The 17,017-nt window shown below is 35.2% G+C and overlaps 2 long non-coding RNA genes across 2 annotated transcripts; both read right to left on the bottom strand.

Annotated features, from left to right (window-relative positions):
- Positions 1-1,031: 1,031 nt before the first annotated feature.
- On the bottom strand, positions 1,032-3,132 carry LOC110914753. The gene is made up of 3 exons (XR_002578558.2): positions 3,095-3,132; positions 2,346-2,433; positions 1,032-1,188 (listed from the first exon to the last, which is right to left on the bottom strand). It is a non-coding gene; the product is annotated as an uncharacterized LOC110914753 (long non-coding RNA).
- A 4,286-nt stretch (positions 3,133-7,418) lies between these two features.
- LOC110914752 lies at positions 7,419-9,506 on the bottom strand. The gene is made up of 3 exons (XR_004889731.1): positions 9,469-9,506; positions 8,720-8,807; positions 7,419-7,563 (listed from the first exon to the last, which is right to left on the bottom strand). It is a non-coding gene; the product is annotated as an uncharacterized LOC110914752 (long non-coding RNA).
- Between the last annotated feature and the right edge of the window lie 7,511 nt (positions 9,507-17,017).

Genomic DNA, 17,017 nt, shown 5'->3' on the forward strand with positions numbered 1-17,017 from the left:
CTACTATTAATACTATAACCCGGCTATTTAAGACTGTATCCCTGCTGACTCAGACTACTTAGTCGAGGGTAACGTCTCCTCCAGAAGAGGGGCCTACCATAATTTGCATTAATAACTTAATTCATTATCTTTCAATAATCCGACCCTTTAGGATTATATCCTTGCTGACTCAAACTACTGGGTTGAGGGTAACGTCGCCTTCAAAAGAGGGGCCTACTACAATAACTAAGATAATCTTTTAACAAGTGCAAAGGTGCGAAAATAATCAAAGGTTATACTAAAACACGAGTCGGATCCAAGTGATTCATCTTGTCTATCTGTGTTTATTTTTATTTTATTTTTCAGCAATTAGTTAGTTTTTATTTTCTTAGTTTAAAAATCTTTTTCTAACATTTTGATTTGGTTAGACGTTGAGGATAAACCGGTACTAAAAGCTCTTGTGTCCTTGGACGACCTTGGTATCTTACCAACACTATACTACGTCCACGATGGGTGCACTTGCCCATATGTGTGTTTAGTGTTAGTGAATATCGTGTTTTATAAATTTAAAACTTGGCTAAAAGTGTAAAAAGGGCTTAAAATATACATCTAAAATATAACACACTTCACGCACATCAACTACCACATAGAACACCATAAATATATTTAAAACACAATCAAACACCATATGTATATGATGTGCTCAAAGTGGTCAATTAAAACTAACTAATTTTAACCTAAACTAGACACACTAAGTTTTAAATATATACAACTAAGACTCTATAAAACCTAAACAACACAATCGACATGTGTACCGATCCATGCAGTATAGCCTAAGCAAGTCCGAGTATCGACCCCACGAGACTCTCTAATTACGTTTATTAAACTCAACTAACTTATCTAAGACTGGCTCTACTTATTTGTTTTCTTGATTGGGGGAAACAACTAAATTAACTAGGACTGACTAGATGTAACACCCGTTCTTATAAATCAAGGTTTAACGTATATTAGCGAAATAATCATGTAATTAATGATTACATATACATCGGAAATACGGGTTGTTAAAAATTTTACAATTTAAGTGATATACATAATGTGATTTAATTCGCCGTTTAGAATAACGACAAAACAACGTTGCGGAAGCTTTGTTTAACGTGTGTTCGGTTCTTGCTCGATGCTCGATCTTCCTCCGGGACTCTCGACATTGAGCTGTGATCAAAACCAACTTAAAGGTCAGTTTTGATAATTAAATAACTAATACAACGAGGAAATTAGGAAAATCCAACATTTATATCTTGATCCCAACACAATAACTCATTTCTGGCCTCCACCGTAACTTACGGTGACACCGTAAGTTACGGTGGCCCCTGTGTTAACATTTCCCTACCGTGCATCAGTAGGCTAGCACCGTAACCAATTCAGCTCCACCGTAACTTACGGTGGCACCGTAAGTTACGGTGGCACCTGCATCCAACCTTTCCATTTTTGCCGTTAATTGACACAAAACTTTCGTATCTTTCAATCCGCTTGTCCGTTTTACGCGATTCTTTCTCCTACGCACTCGTAATTTAATTCTCCATCGAATGGAGTTAAAATCTAACATCTCACTTCACAAAATTTTAGACTTCAAGCTCTCGGCTTGAAGTCCAATTACTACACTTTTGACCCATTCACGGTTTCCTCTAACAAACTAGTTTGTGGTCTTTGTTTCTTTTGTGAACATTTTATTATGGTTATTTCCTGTTGTACAAGGTTCAATTTACGGGTTACTACACATTTTTAACCCGTTTCGCTATTACTTCTATTTTGACCCGTTAAGGGTATTTATGCACTAAGATCCCATTTCATCCCTTTTATACTTATCTTAAGAATTTAATCTATCAAAACACTTATTTCCAACAACCTTTAAAGGTCGTTTGCCCGATTTACCCATCAAGGGCATTTTAGTCGATTTTAGCCCCTCATTTACGACGAAGGGCATTTGCTACAATTTGACCCAAAAAAAATGTACGTTTAACCACAATCTTATTTATACGTACCTGGCTCGAGTCAACCTAGTGACCCGTTTCGACTCCTTGCTTTTATTATCGATATTCTTATGGCGACGCAATTACCCAAATATCTATTCGCCCCTGAAAACACATGACTTGACGACCACATTAGTTGGTATTGTCAAATGGCGTTATTCCCACCATTTGACCCGTTTGACCTATATAGCCCAACATTTTCATATGTAACAAAACATGGGTTTTTAATTACCAATCACATATCCGACCCATTTCGGATTTTCTCACTAGATCCCTTTATTGTATTCATCGTTTATGAAATAAACACATATACTACAAGTGGGTGTAAGTTTTACTTACCTCGCATCCGAAGTACGCTTTTCCTTCTTATTTGCTTCGTTTGACCCGCTTCCTTTCCAAGCCTTCACCTAGCTTGTCAAGCGTCAAACTATCATCATAATTCGTAAGACGATTAGCTTAGTCATTATCACATACGACTATTCCATCTTACGAACTCTATGTCGGAACTACTATTTGACTTCAACATTGGTTTATTTGACTTTCGATAGTCAATTAACTTCAATCATATTATACGCACAATAAGTTCAATCAATCATCACGTTTAGAACTCTTTTAATCACATTTTGCATAATAGCCAAAACATCACAATTAGGTGTTTTAACTACAAAAATTCTAGTTTCGAGCCTTCTTTGAGGCATTTTAACAAACACTTTAAAGGCAGAATTTTACATGTTTATTTATCAAGTCTCTAGCTTATCTCTTAGCCCTATTTTCACATAAATCAACCATCTTACAAAGTTGTTAACTTCTATAATTTCTGAAATCACTTCAAAATTGTCAAATTATACTAGATCGACACTCTATTTCCTAGTGTTCATCAAATTACACATAACCCACTAATCACCTACAATGGTGTTCATAGGTTTCACTAAAATTTCACATTATTTCAACTTGTATTTGTCTAGGGTTTGTCCCTAGACACTATATGGTTCCTAATTCATCATAAAACAAACATGCAACCATGAATTTCAGATTTTCCCAATTACATGAGAAATTCAAGTTGAGGGTTTTCATGAAATTTTACATACCTTGTAATCCTCTTGTGATGAGGATCAATAATCTACACTTTCATTTCAATTTCGACTTGGATTGAGCCTTCAATTTGCAAGTTTAGTGAGTTTTTAGGGTTTGAGAGTGGGGAGTCGCCCCGGCTCTTCTTCTGTACGACCAACACCTTCAAAATGGTGTTTTGGTTTTAAATTTTATTAAAACTAATATTATAGTTTCAATTCTTACAACTTAGGCCCTTCCATTTTGCACAACTTATAATCTAGTTGCATTTTAACCCTATTCATGCTTTAACACAAGACAACCAACTAACTAGGTTATTTATTTCCTAGTCAGTTTAGTGGGTTCGGGAATTCATAACCCGTTCTACTTTAAGTCCCGTTAAATTGAGCCTTTTATCTATCCTATTTTTCTTAAAAACTTTGATTCACTTTCAATAAATATTAGGATTATTCAATTTATTCCTAATATTTACCGGTTTACTTTTACCACTAACGGTACTTCCCCGTCCTTAGTATTAACGGGGTTTAATTACCAAACCCGATTTCGGGGTGTTACAAGTCTACCCCCCTTAAAGAGGTTTCGTCCTCGAAACCTTTTCTTAAGTAATTCATCGAGTTTAAACTCAATGTATTCTATCCGAGAAATATTTTAAACATTACCTATACTTTTTAACCAACCGTTAGTATTACTCGAAAAGTACGGTAACATCCTTGTTGGTTACTAATCGTCTACAAATCTCATACGACACAGTGTAACTTCGAAATAACGTAATCTCGTTATTTCCACTAGTTTGCTTAACTCTGCGATATCCATTGCTTTCATGTAATATCGAATTCTTTATGAATCCGTTACTTTGACCCGTTCGAGGGTCTTTAGTGAAATATTTCACTTTTAGCAATAATTTCTTTTGTTTTCAGATTTATTTATTCGGTTTAGTTATACCGAATCCACTGCTTACAAGCAAGCCAAATTTTATTGATTTGAATTACTGGCCTTAACTGGTCTCACTAACCAGACTTATTAGTCCCTTTACTTTTTACCGCTCGCCTGATTATAATGTGATTTTACTTCACATTAATTTTCCTAACCGTGATCGTGTCATATCGTGTTTAGTTTGTGTTGGACCGTTCTATGACCCGAAAAGTCAGTCAGAGTAGCTCATCTTCATGTATGAAGGCGCAATCAACATATATGAAGTTACAACAGCATATCCTTTCAATTCCTATCTTTTTATTGCTTTTTGATGAAATTTTGACAGAGTTTCGGCTCCTAAGCACACACACATACACCGTTACAAATGATGAACCGCTCTAACCTATTTATAGATATCCTGGGTCGCTCATATGTCATGCCTAATGAGCGATCCAGATCACTTGACATATGAGCGATCCAGACAATTGACATAAAAGCGGTCCAAGATGATATATTGACTAATAAGCGATCCAAACACTATTTTACACAATATTTACACTTTGACCCCCTGTTGACCAATATTGACTTCAGACTTTTTGTAGACGCAGTCAACAGACATTCTATGTATCAACAGTTTGTACCAATCTTTTATTTTCGAAAATATCACTTTTCGAATGTATCATCTTGCGCCTATCAGTGCCAAGACTTGAGCCTTTCATGCTTACTATTCAAATTCCTATCAGAATTTATATTTGTAAAAACATTATTTCTTACTAAAATCGAAGTTTTAGTTTAGGATCTTCCCTTAACTTTTGTCAATTAACCATACCAGGATATTGACAGTCCATAATTTATTCCTTTATGGTCTTAGTTTTATGCGGGGATTCTCAACTGATTCCCTCGCCTTATCTAATTAATCGTGTTAGTCTGTCAACATGTTTATTTCGCACTTGTCTTATATTTAACAAGTGCTTGGTATTTGTGATGACAATGTCTTGACTTCAAATAGTTTTACCGGCTAGACTAATCAGTCGCCGTCACTTGATACCCCATCATCCGGGTATACCATTTTGCCATCACCGGCCTTATGTGTGTATAAGATTTTCTAAATCACTTCATACCACTTATGTTTTATTAAAACGTTGTTTTTGACTAAAAACTGAATTTTTAGTTTACGTTTCCTTTTTGTCTCACATCTTTCTCTCATTTCTAGGAATGTTACTTCCGAGGATCTATTTCTTTTCGTTATTATTTAATGCGGGCATTTATAACTATTTACCTCGCTTAACCCATATGATCCGTAAGTTCTTTCACTTAGCCTAATATACTTATTTCTTTATATTTCCATCTTTTTAAGGTGAGACCCAACAGTTTGTTTCTTTCTATTTATGACCCAAGGGTCTTCTTGGTCCTGTAGACCTTAACACTATGTCTAATCCCGTAGGTTATGATAATCCCGTAGATCATCTTTTATTCAAGTCTTTATTCAACTATGTATATATATATATATATATATATGGTGTCAAGGCACCCCTTTTATGCCTAGAACTATTTACTTTTGCTTTTTGGATTTCATTTAACCTTGACCGTAGTCTAAGGCTACATTAGTTCTCTTTCCAATTATCTTTCTGACTTTATGACTTCTAACGTCATTTACACGTCGGTTTGTCCTACACTTACCACTACCCGGTTCTTACCTATACTTCTTCACGACCCATTACCCGGGTTCTTTAATGTTTCGCGCTTCCATTATTCAGTTTGCGCTTACTTGCACTACCAAGTTTTTATACCTTATTTATCTCGTTTGACTTGTTCGTGTGAAATTTCATCACTTGTGAACATTAAACTCCATTCTTTATTCGACCCGTTCAACTTTTAAAATAGTTGAGCGTAGTTACTAACATTTCTGTTTGCAAATTCTCATTATCTTTTAGTCATGACTCATATTCCGAGTCTCTTGACTTTCTATTTCGTGTTTCCGTCTCTTGGTTTACGCATTCTTTCCAAATCCTACCCATACATCGGGTATCTTTACCGAAGTCGTTATTATTGCAACCCTTATGGTATGCATTATGACTTCGTTTCGCTTTTATATTCCTAGTTTGTTCTCAAATTTGGTGTTTTACAAAATCGGCCCGTTAAGAGTCATATTTGCATTCTCCGGGTTCGAGTGTAAGCACACCCCTCCCAATTGCATACATTAATCCTTTTACATTAGTCTTTGTCCCTTCACCCGGGCTCATCATCCCAATGTAATACGCTTCCGTCACCCGGCTGTGCATTTACATTTTTATCAAATATTTTTGCTCATTTGATCCATTTGGGTACTTTTAAGTTAGTCTCATTCACCCCGCCCTTACTACATCGGATGTAAACGTGTCCGCCATAAGAAGTTCATGGTATCATGTGCCACTACTTACTTGGCCAGAGTAAGCGATTAACACATGACACACATGACCTTTTATAGTTTTCACATCACGCCCTATGTAAGTAACGTCTCTATTTGTTTCTCTTGGAAACAATATCCCGAATACATTTTCTACTCGGGTTTTTCCAAGTTTTTAATCTACATATGCAACCTTCAATTTCTACTTATTTGTTGCATACTACTATTTGTGCGATTATTTAAAATGTGCACCTGGTAGGGGGGGGGGATATTCCACGGTCCTCCCAACCGCCGAGGTGATCCCACCTCGCAGACCGCCACCCAGCAAGCCTGAGTCTGGGGGTAAATCCGCTACCGTAGGGGCATTGGGAACGAGCAAGACTCGAACCCGCCACCTCCGGGTTAGAATGCGGGCTGGTGGCCATTGGGCTGACACCCAATGGTTAAAATGTGCACCTGGTAATGTTTGCCCCGACGGGCGTTCCTTGCCGTTAACCTTATTTGCGGTCGTTACGCGATTTAGTCTTCGGTGAGCATGCTCCTCTTGTCATACTTCGGACCGTTCCATCATCATATCCACAATTCGTTTGACTCTCGTCGTCTTCAAACGCGAGTGTCCTTCAATTAAAACATTCATAAAAGTTAGTAACGTCAACTTCAATAATCGCCCGTATTATAATACAAGGCTTTTTCTACTATACGCGTCAGCGCGCGTATTTTTGTCAACTATATCAATCGTTTTAGTTGGGGTAACGTGTATCGCACGATAACCCTAGGTGTTGTTTACAACACTTTAACATGCTAAACTATTAACATACTTGTACTTACCGGATTTGCGATCAAGCCTCGAACCGAACACCAATATTTGTCAAGAGCATAAGGTTTAAGTCCAAGCATGGTTTTCCCCACCATACTTGAATCTCTTAAACCAAGGCTCTGATACCAACTTGTAACACCCGTTCTTATAAATCAAGGTTTAACGTATATTAGCGAAATAATCATGTAATTAATGATTACATATACATCGGAAATACGGGTTGTTAAAACTTTTACAATTTAAGTGATATACATAATGTGATTTAATTCGCCGTTTAGAATAACGACAAAACAACGTTGCGGAAGCTTTGTTTAACGTGTGTTCGGTTCTTGCTCGATGCTCGATCTTCCTCCGGGACTCTCGACATTGAGCTGTGATCAAAACCAACTTAAAGGTCAGTTTTGATAATTAAATAACTAATACAACGAGGATATTAGGAAAATCCAACATTTATATCTTGATCCCAACACAATAACTCATTTCTGGCCTCCACCGTAACTTACGGTGACACCGTAAGTTACGGTGGCCCCTGTGTTAACATTTCCCTACCGTACATCAGTAGGCTAGCACCGTAACCAATTCAGCTCCACCGTAACTTATGGTGGCACCGTAAGTTACGGTGGCACCTGCATCCAACCTTTCCATTTTTGCCGTTAATTGACACAAAACTTTCGTATCTTTCAATCCGCTTGTCCGTTTTACGCGATTCTTTCTCCTACGCACTCGTAATTTAATTCTCCATCGAATGGAGTTAAAATCTAACATCTCACTTCACAAAATTTTAGACTTCAAGCTCTCGGCTTGAAGTCCAATTACTACACTTTTGACCCATTCACGGTTTCCTCTAACAAACTAGTTTGTGGTCTTTGTTTCTTTTGTGAACATTTTATTATGGTTATTTCCTATTGTACAAGGTTCAATTTACGGGTTACTACGCATTTTTAACCCGTTTCGCTATTACTTCTATTTTGACCCGTTAAGGGTATTTATGCACTAAGATCCCATTTCATCCCTTTTATACTTATCTTAAGAATTTAATCTATCAAAACACTTATTTCCAACAACCTTTAAAGGTCGTTTGCCCGATTTACCCATCAAGGGCATTTTAGTCGATTTTAGCCCCTCATTTACGACGAAGGGCATTTGCTACAATTTGACCCAAAAAATGTATGTTTAACCACAATCTTATTTATACGTACCTGGCTCGAGTCAACCTAGTGACCCGTTTCGACTCCTTGCTTTTATTATCGATATTCTTATGGCGACGCAATTACCCAAATTACTATTCGCCCCTGAAAACACATGACTTGACGACCACATTAGTTGATATTGTCAAATGGCGTTATTCCCACCATTTGACCCGTTTGACCTATATAGCCCAACGTTTTCATATGTAATAAAAACATGGGTTTTTAATTACCAATCACATATCCGACCCATTTCGGATTTTCTCACTAGATCCCTTTATTGTATTCATCGTTTATGAAATAAACACATATACTACAAGTGGGTGTAAGTTTTACTTACCTCGCATCCGAAGTACGCTTTTCCTTCTTATTTGCTTCGTTTGACCCGCTTCCTTTCCAAGCCTTCACCTAGCTTGTCAAGCGTCAAACTATCATCATAATTCGTAAGACGATTAGCTTAGTCATTATCACATACGACTATTCCATCTTACGAACTCTATGTCGGAACTACTATTTGACTTCAACATTGGTTTATTTGACTTTCGATAGTCAATTAACTTCAATCATATTATACGCACAATAAGTTCAATCAATCATCACGTTTAGAACTCTTTTAATCACATTTTGCATAATAGCCAAAACATCACAATTAGGTGTTTTAACTACAAAAATTCTAGTTTCGAGCCTTCTTTGAGGCATTTTAACAAACACTTTAAGGGCAGAATTTTACATGTTTATTTATCAAGTCTCTAGCTTATCTCTTAGCCCTATTTTCACATAAATCAACCATCTTACAAAGTTGTTAACTTCTATAATTTCTGAAATCACTTCAAAATTGTCAAATTATACTAGATCGACACTCTATTTCCTAGTGTTCATCAAATTACACATAACCCACTAATCACCTACAATGGTGTTCATAGGTTTCACTAAAATTTCACATTATTTCAACTTGTATTTGTCTAGGGTTTGTCCCTAGACACTATATGGTTCCTAATTCATCATAAAACAAACATGCAACCATGAATTTCAGATTTTCCCAATTACATGAGAAATTCAAGTTGAGGGTTTTCATGAAATTTTACATACCTTGTAATCCTCTTGTGATGAGGATCAATAATCTACACTTTCATTTCAATTTCGACTTGGATTGAGCCTTCAATTTGCAAGTTTAGTGAGTTTTTAGGGTTTGAGAGTGGGGAGTCGCCCCGGCTCTTCTTCTGTACGACCAACACCTTCAAAATGGTGTTTTGGTTTTAAATTTTATTAAAACTAATATTATAGTTTCAATTCTTACAACTTAGGCCCTTCCATTTTGCACAACTTATAATCTAGTTGCATTTTAACCCTATTCATGCTTTAACACAAGACAACCAACTAACTAGGTTATTTATTTCCTAGTCAGTTTAGTGGGTTCGGGAATTCATAACCTGTTCTACTTTAAGTCCCGTTAAATTGAGCCTTTTATCTATCCTATTTTTCTTAAAAACTCTAATTCACTTTAAATAAATATTAGGATTATTCAATTTATTCCTAATATTTACCGGTTTACTTTTACCACTAACGGTACTTCCCCGTCCTTAGTAGTAACGGGGTTTAATTACCAAACCCGATTTCGGGGTGTTACACTAGACACACGAACTAAACGGGAGTTGTGATCAGATGACGGAAAACACACTACCCAGGTCTGAATCCTACACTTAAATGTCGCGTTCTAACAATTTTGGAACTAATGTGGAAACCGAGATTTTAATATGCTAAACTTAAAGGATAACCGAACAGGACCCTCGCCCTTCTCGAGAAGACACCTATGGCAACCTATTAAGTTGTTCTAATATCGGTTTATAGAATTCCCTCACATGCTATCCTAGTGTAATAATAAAGCACCCTTGGACACTCTACCTCATGGCACGAAAATCTAGGGAAACTATGGTTTATAATCAAACTCAGCTAACAGATAGAGATCGTGAACTAGGGGATCTTCTCACGAATAATCTAAACTAGAAACCTAATCACTCGAGAATAACCAACAACCTCTCACCTCACGGCTATTGAGATTAGTAGACCACTTAATCCTAATCACAGTTTCTACGGGAAATCGTATACTATTAATCGTAAACTGGCCACTAACACACAGTCCACGACCTAACTAGCATTCATACATCGAAGAAATCCACAAAAACGCCAGTGAAACATATGATAAAGATTCAACTAAGCTTAAGCATGCATGTACACTAGAACATTGAAACCAAAGTTATAAAATTTACTAATTAAATCCACAATTCATGTCCAAAACCGAATAGAAACAAGATCATACAAATGTATTCATCATATGACCTAGATAATGATAATAAAACTAGCCTAACATTGTTTTTAAAAACAAGAGCAATCATCTTCAAGAGTTTAGCAAACATGGTAAAACGAATATAACTGAAAGAACCGAGTAATAAGATGCTTAACACTCAAAAGATTCGATCCCACGATTCAACTCTTCACTCTCAAGCTCTCTTGATATTCAAAATCTCCGTTTTCAGCTTCTTAATTCGTCTAAGGTTGTCTGGGTTATGATTACCATTTATTGTGGGCTTAAATAGGATTAAAACTGAAGTTTTTCGTGCCGTACAAGCTCATCCTCGCGTCACACGGGCATGATCAGGTTTCGTTGTTGCGCGGCGCGACGAGCATCTGTACTTGGAAAACCGTTTTCGTCATAACTTCTTCGTTTCAACTCCGTTTTCTTCATCATTTTCGCCTACGTCTTCGTAATTCAATTCTCTATCATCTCATCATCTTAAATATCCATTTCAATTCCATGAGAATCCTTCACTAATCCCAAACCTTCTCCCGTGTGCTCGTTTATGTAACACCCTTACCGATATTTAACGCATTTCTTATGAATTAAGAATTAAAAATGTGTATTAATGATCACACATACTAATCATAATGCGGGTTTATTTAAACTTTACTTAGCATTAAAACAATACAACAAAATGTGATTAAATTCGTCGTTCAAAACGACAACGTAATAATATGCGGAAGCTTGAACTTGATCGTGTTCGGTTCTTCGTTGAGCTTGATCGTCCCCCAGTATTGTATATAATACCAACAATTCATAAAACATGAATTGAATTAGTCATACGTAGCTTAGAACGTGTCTAAACGAGTTCGCGAGGCAAAATAATTGAAAAAAAAACAACTTTTTAAAAACTGAGTCCGTCATGCCACGCGAAGAACCACATGCTCCTTCGCGTGGCGCGAAGGTGACCATTTTCCAGCAGGTTCGCATCTGGGACCTGCATATTCCCAGCACGTCCAGTTTTTACGGAAACGGCCATAACTTCTTCGTTATTGATCCGTTTTACCCGATTCTTTTTCCTACGCGTCCGTAATTTAATTCTCCATCTTATGGAGTTAAAATCCAACATCCGTCATAATAAATTTTTTAGACTTCTAAGCCTTCGACTCATTACCTTTTTACCGAACTTTAACCCGTTTATGCACTTTATCAAACAAACGTATTTCTTTGATCATTATATCACATACACTTCCTCAAATTAATGTTATCTACCATTTTAGGTTCTAATCATAGGTTTATTACACAATTTAAACCCGTGTTCGCTTGTATGCTTATTTTGACCCGTTAAGGTTAATTAAGCCTATTTTAAACATGAATCTCTTTCACTCACATCAAGCATTATACTACCACATTTCTTGTCAAATAATCTTTCTTCACAACTATATTTGTGTTGTATTAAGTGTGGAAATTCCTAAACTCCGAGTTTTACCCCTCGAATCATTATTTTACGGCAAAGACTATTATAGAGTCAATGACTAAGGATTCACATCTTTCGCTTTTGTATACTCATTCTAAGTGTTTAATTATGCATACTACTCTTTTCCGAACCACCCTTATGGGTCGTTCGCTCGATTTAGCTTACAAGGGCATTTTGGTCCATTTAGTCCTTTAATTGATACAAGGGACTCTTAAAAGCATTTTCGACCCAAAAGCCCTGTTTTAAACTATGCATTTGATTCGAAAAGTCATTATGTTTTCAAAACACAACGATCATCATATGAATCATTCGGTTTGCTTAGTAAAGAAACCAAATGTCTTTATGACTGCATTTAACTATTAAGGAGCCTCTAATTCCTATTGAGTAGTTAATTTATATTATACATACCTGTCTCGGATCAATATATATATTGACCCGTTTCGATACCTTGCCTTAGTACCCGCTAAGTAATAGCGATGTAAGTATCCATATGATATTTATTCCTGAAATCATACAACTCGACAAGCCATTAGTCGATATTGTCAAAAGGTGATATTTTCACCCTTTTGACCCGTTTGGTCTAAATGACCAATTATATTAGCGAGATGACATTTATTACCACCTCGTATATATGACTCGCTCCGATTTACACCGTGCGATCATTTTACTTATAATTCCATTTCTTAACACTTTTTGGCCTATTATGGCTTACGTCATAATTGTCTTTCAAAACTAACGGTTATGGTCAACGTGTGACCAAATTACCATTTTGCCCTTATTGGTTATTATGATTTACCTTATATGGTAACCATTAAAAGTACACGTTTCATTCGTCATAATATGATCGAATTACCGATTTAACTCATTTTTAGCCATCACTATGGTTTCTCATCATATTTGATTATCTTGTTTCGTACGACTACACTCCGGAACACCATATCTCAATTAGGTATTTGTCTTTTACGTAATTAATACGACAAAAGGATATTCTAAAATATATGACTAGTGTAAGATATACTTACCTTGCATCCGAAGTACGCTTTCCCTTTACACTTGATTCGTTTGACCCGCTTCCTTTCCAAGCCTCCACCTAGCTTGTCAAGCGTCAAACTATCATCATGATTCGTAAGACGGTTAGATTAGTCATCATCAATTATGACTATCCCACCTTACATATTTCATATAAAAATTATCATTCATTTTATTGTAGGTCGGTTTAACTTTTAAAAAGTCAATGCCCATTAGTGTATAAATTCACATTCAAGTTTATCAACTAGTTTAGGCATTTTCTCTAATCACCCGGTAGGCGTTATCTTTAGGCCCCCGTTTTAACCAAAGTCCTAACCAAGTTTATTACATTTCAATCACTTTAATTAGTTCAAGCGATTATCAAAACTAATTTATTCATTCATTCACAAGAACTAAGGGTTCTCATCTATAAGTGAGACCCGTTCATCATATCACTAGCATTCATCCCAACACCTTATATAATCAAGTTCTTCATATGAATTAGTATATAACACGATCTCATACATCTATTTATATGAACGAAATTTCCAATTTCATCATAACATACAAAAAACCCACTTCAAGTCATGCATGAGCTTTCACTCAAACTTATAATTTATTCAAGTATCTCATTTCAACTATCAATTATGATGATTTTAAGCACAAATATATCATCATCTTCGCTATTTAGTCAAAACCAACTTCCTAGTTTACTTGTTAATCACTTACAAGTAACATTATATCAAATTCTTCATAATTTTATCATAACTAACGAAATTAGGCATACATAAACATCTAATTTCATCTTTGGATCATAATCCATCAATTTATTCGCAAGTAGCATACTTGAATCGAATTTCACCTTAACCAATCTAGGTTTTGTGACATACCTTATGATCCCCTTGTCGAGGTGATCGTTAATATGCATTCAAACCCGAATTTGAGCTTCAATTTCCTTTCCAATTTGAGGATTTATGGAAGAACTAGGGTTTTCCTTGTTTGCTCTCCTGGAGATCGATGCACCCACACACTAAGTGTGTGTGTTGTGTCTTATTTTTAGTTTAAGTAAAACAAGTTTCCTACTTGGCAATATTAGTCCCTATAGTTTCAAAGACTTATAAATGAAGCTATAACTCATAGTTTATTATTTAATTACCCATTACTAACTAGGTTAATTTTACCTAGTTAACTTAGTGGGTTCCGGGAGATAAAACCCGTTTTATTTTTTTAAGTCCCGTTAACTCGGCTCTCTTATGAACTTTATTTCCTCAAAGCTTTTATTCTCTTTTATCTAATATTAGGTTTATTTATTTAAATCCTAACATTTACCGGGTTAATTCTACAACTAATGGTATTTTACCCGCTCTTTAGTATTAACAGAGTTTAATTACCAAACCCGTTTTTGGGGTGTTACAGTTTCTTTAATGTTTTAGCTCGTTTTTACTTCCAAAACCCTACAAAACATACAAGACACTATAATATACAAAACCAATGGTAAAACGACTCGAAATATTATACAAACTATATATGGAAACAGATGTAATTTACATTACATTAGTATACCATGGGTTAAACATGAGACAACCTAAATTCATAAAACATAAGACACCATTTGAATCAACTTATATTCAACACAAAAAACACCATTTGAATCAACTTATATTCAGCACACCATGCTTCAATATTTAGAATAACTTTGTAATTCACTATAATAAAACACTATGCAAAACAACATGGCAAGAAACCGTGTATACTCTACCAGCATAACATAAAACACCACGAACCTAAGAATATCAAAAAAAAACACCAATATGTATACCATATGTTAAAACATGAGACAACCTAACTGCGTAAAACATAAAAAAAACACCTTTTGAATCAACTTGTATTCACCACTCCATGCAAAACGCCATGCTTAAAAAATTCAGAAAACAACCATAATACGCTATAATAAAACACCATTCAAAATGAACAAACATGGTTCACACAATACATGTCTAAAAACTGGAAACCTAATGCTAAAACACCCAGCCACTAACATTGAACAATTTTTTTTGATTTTTCTATTTATTTTTTTTATAATCTCACCTATGATTATATAAAACACATTGTACTTTAGACAAATAATTTTCCATCATATAAAACCTACAGCTAAAACACAATGCCAAGAACATGTATAATCTATCAGAAGAACATAAAACACCATAAACGAAACATGTGTCATCTTGTTTCATCGAACTTTCCATTATAGACTATCATGTATGTCGCAGATGAAAGAAAAATATAACCGACAGATGTTTGATCAACTAATGAGAAGGTATTATATGTGAATACGGTTTGTATATTGATCGGATGTATGAAACGTATGGAAAATATATCTGGTTTCCTAAAATCTCTCGACAAAACGGTTTAACATGATCTCTTCCCTTTAACTTAATTTTGTTTGAAATTACCCTATTACCCTTAATATCTCTAATTTTAATTAATGTCACATGTTCTCACCATGTTCCATCTTACACTTCTCACACAAGACACCATTTATTCCGAAACCTTAACATATATTTAGCAACAATTTGTTATACTTAAATTCTACATAACCGTGTACTTGCATCAGAGGTAAACACCATATCATTAAACCACCAGATCATGGGTAAATTTGTGTACAATTTGAGCCATACTATGGTATCTTAAAACGTTGTTTAAACTACCGATAAAAAGACTATAGCGACACAACAACCTCCTCGGTAATTGACTGTGTAATAATGTTTTCTAGTTTTTTTTTTCTGAAAATTGTAACTTCTCATAGTTGTTTTTTTTTCTTTTTTTGAAAATTGTAACTTGTCATTTTTTTTAAACAACGTTTGGAACTAGCCCCGTATATGAGCCTTCCTGAGACGGGATGTCATCTGTCCATATTGATTTTGACACTCTAGGCCTAACTCACCAAGGAACACCATCAAGGAGAAAACCAACCAATGTGGAAAAACCCCCTTAAGTAAGGTTTCGAACATACGACCTCTAAAGATAACAAGCCTTAACCATCACCCCATGCCATAGGATCAGAAGCACTTTACTGTAACTTGTCATTGTTAATGTACAGAATATAAATGCATTTTCATTAGACCAATCTTTAAAATATTGTATAGAATGTTTCTAGTCTACTAGAAAATGTCTTGAGAAACATTGTTTGAATCATAAAAGAACCATCTAAAACATTATAAATAGGTATTTGACGAAAATTCTGTTTTAAGGTTGTAGGAGAATAATGTTCATAATTAGAAACAAAATATAATTCGAAAGAAAAATGCAATGCAATGCAATATAATATAATGAATCAAAATACTGTTACAAGTGAAATGAGTAAAAATAGTAAAAGAGGTAGGAAAAGAATGGTTGAGTCCACATGTTTGACACATTTCTTTTAAAATGTATTTTTCATCTCTATAGGAAAACACGTTTTTTTCCTAGGGCACAACAGTTTGGTTTTACAATACGTCGTATTTGACCAGCTCGAAATTTTACTTGAAAATAGCATGTCTACGTTATTGGAAATTCTTGGTGTGTTTTTCTCAATATCAATGGTTTTTTTTGGGTTATCTCTTTGTATTGAACTACAATAGAGACCTTATTATACAATCACTAACAATTTTATTATGGTAAAAGATCTATTGAAAAGTGAATGATCAGAAAGCTACATACCACCTATCTATATATAGGCATACATAAGAAAAGGAAATAAGACAAAATGGTCAAAACAAGCTAGGGAGAAGGCATGGGCAATGGAGAAGGAAAAATGGGTCAAAGAGAGGATTTGTAGGGATTAGGAGACCACATGTAAATTAGCACATTTCCATCTA

This window comes from Helianthus annuus, chromosome 3 (genome assembly GCF_002127325.2).
Source record: "Helianthus annuus cultivar XRQ/B chromosome 3, HanXRQr2.0-SUNRISE, whole genome shotgun sequence".
Lineage (NCBI taxonomy): Eukaryota > Viridiplantae > Streptophyta > Magnoliopsida > Asterales > Asteraceae > Helianthus > Helianthus annuus.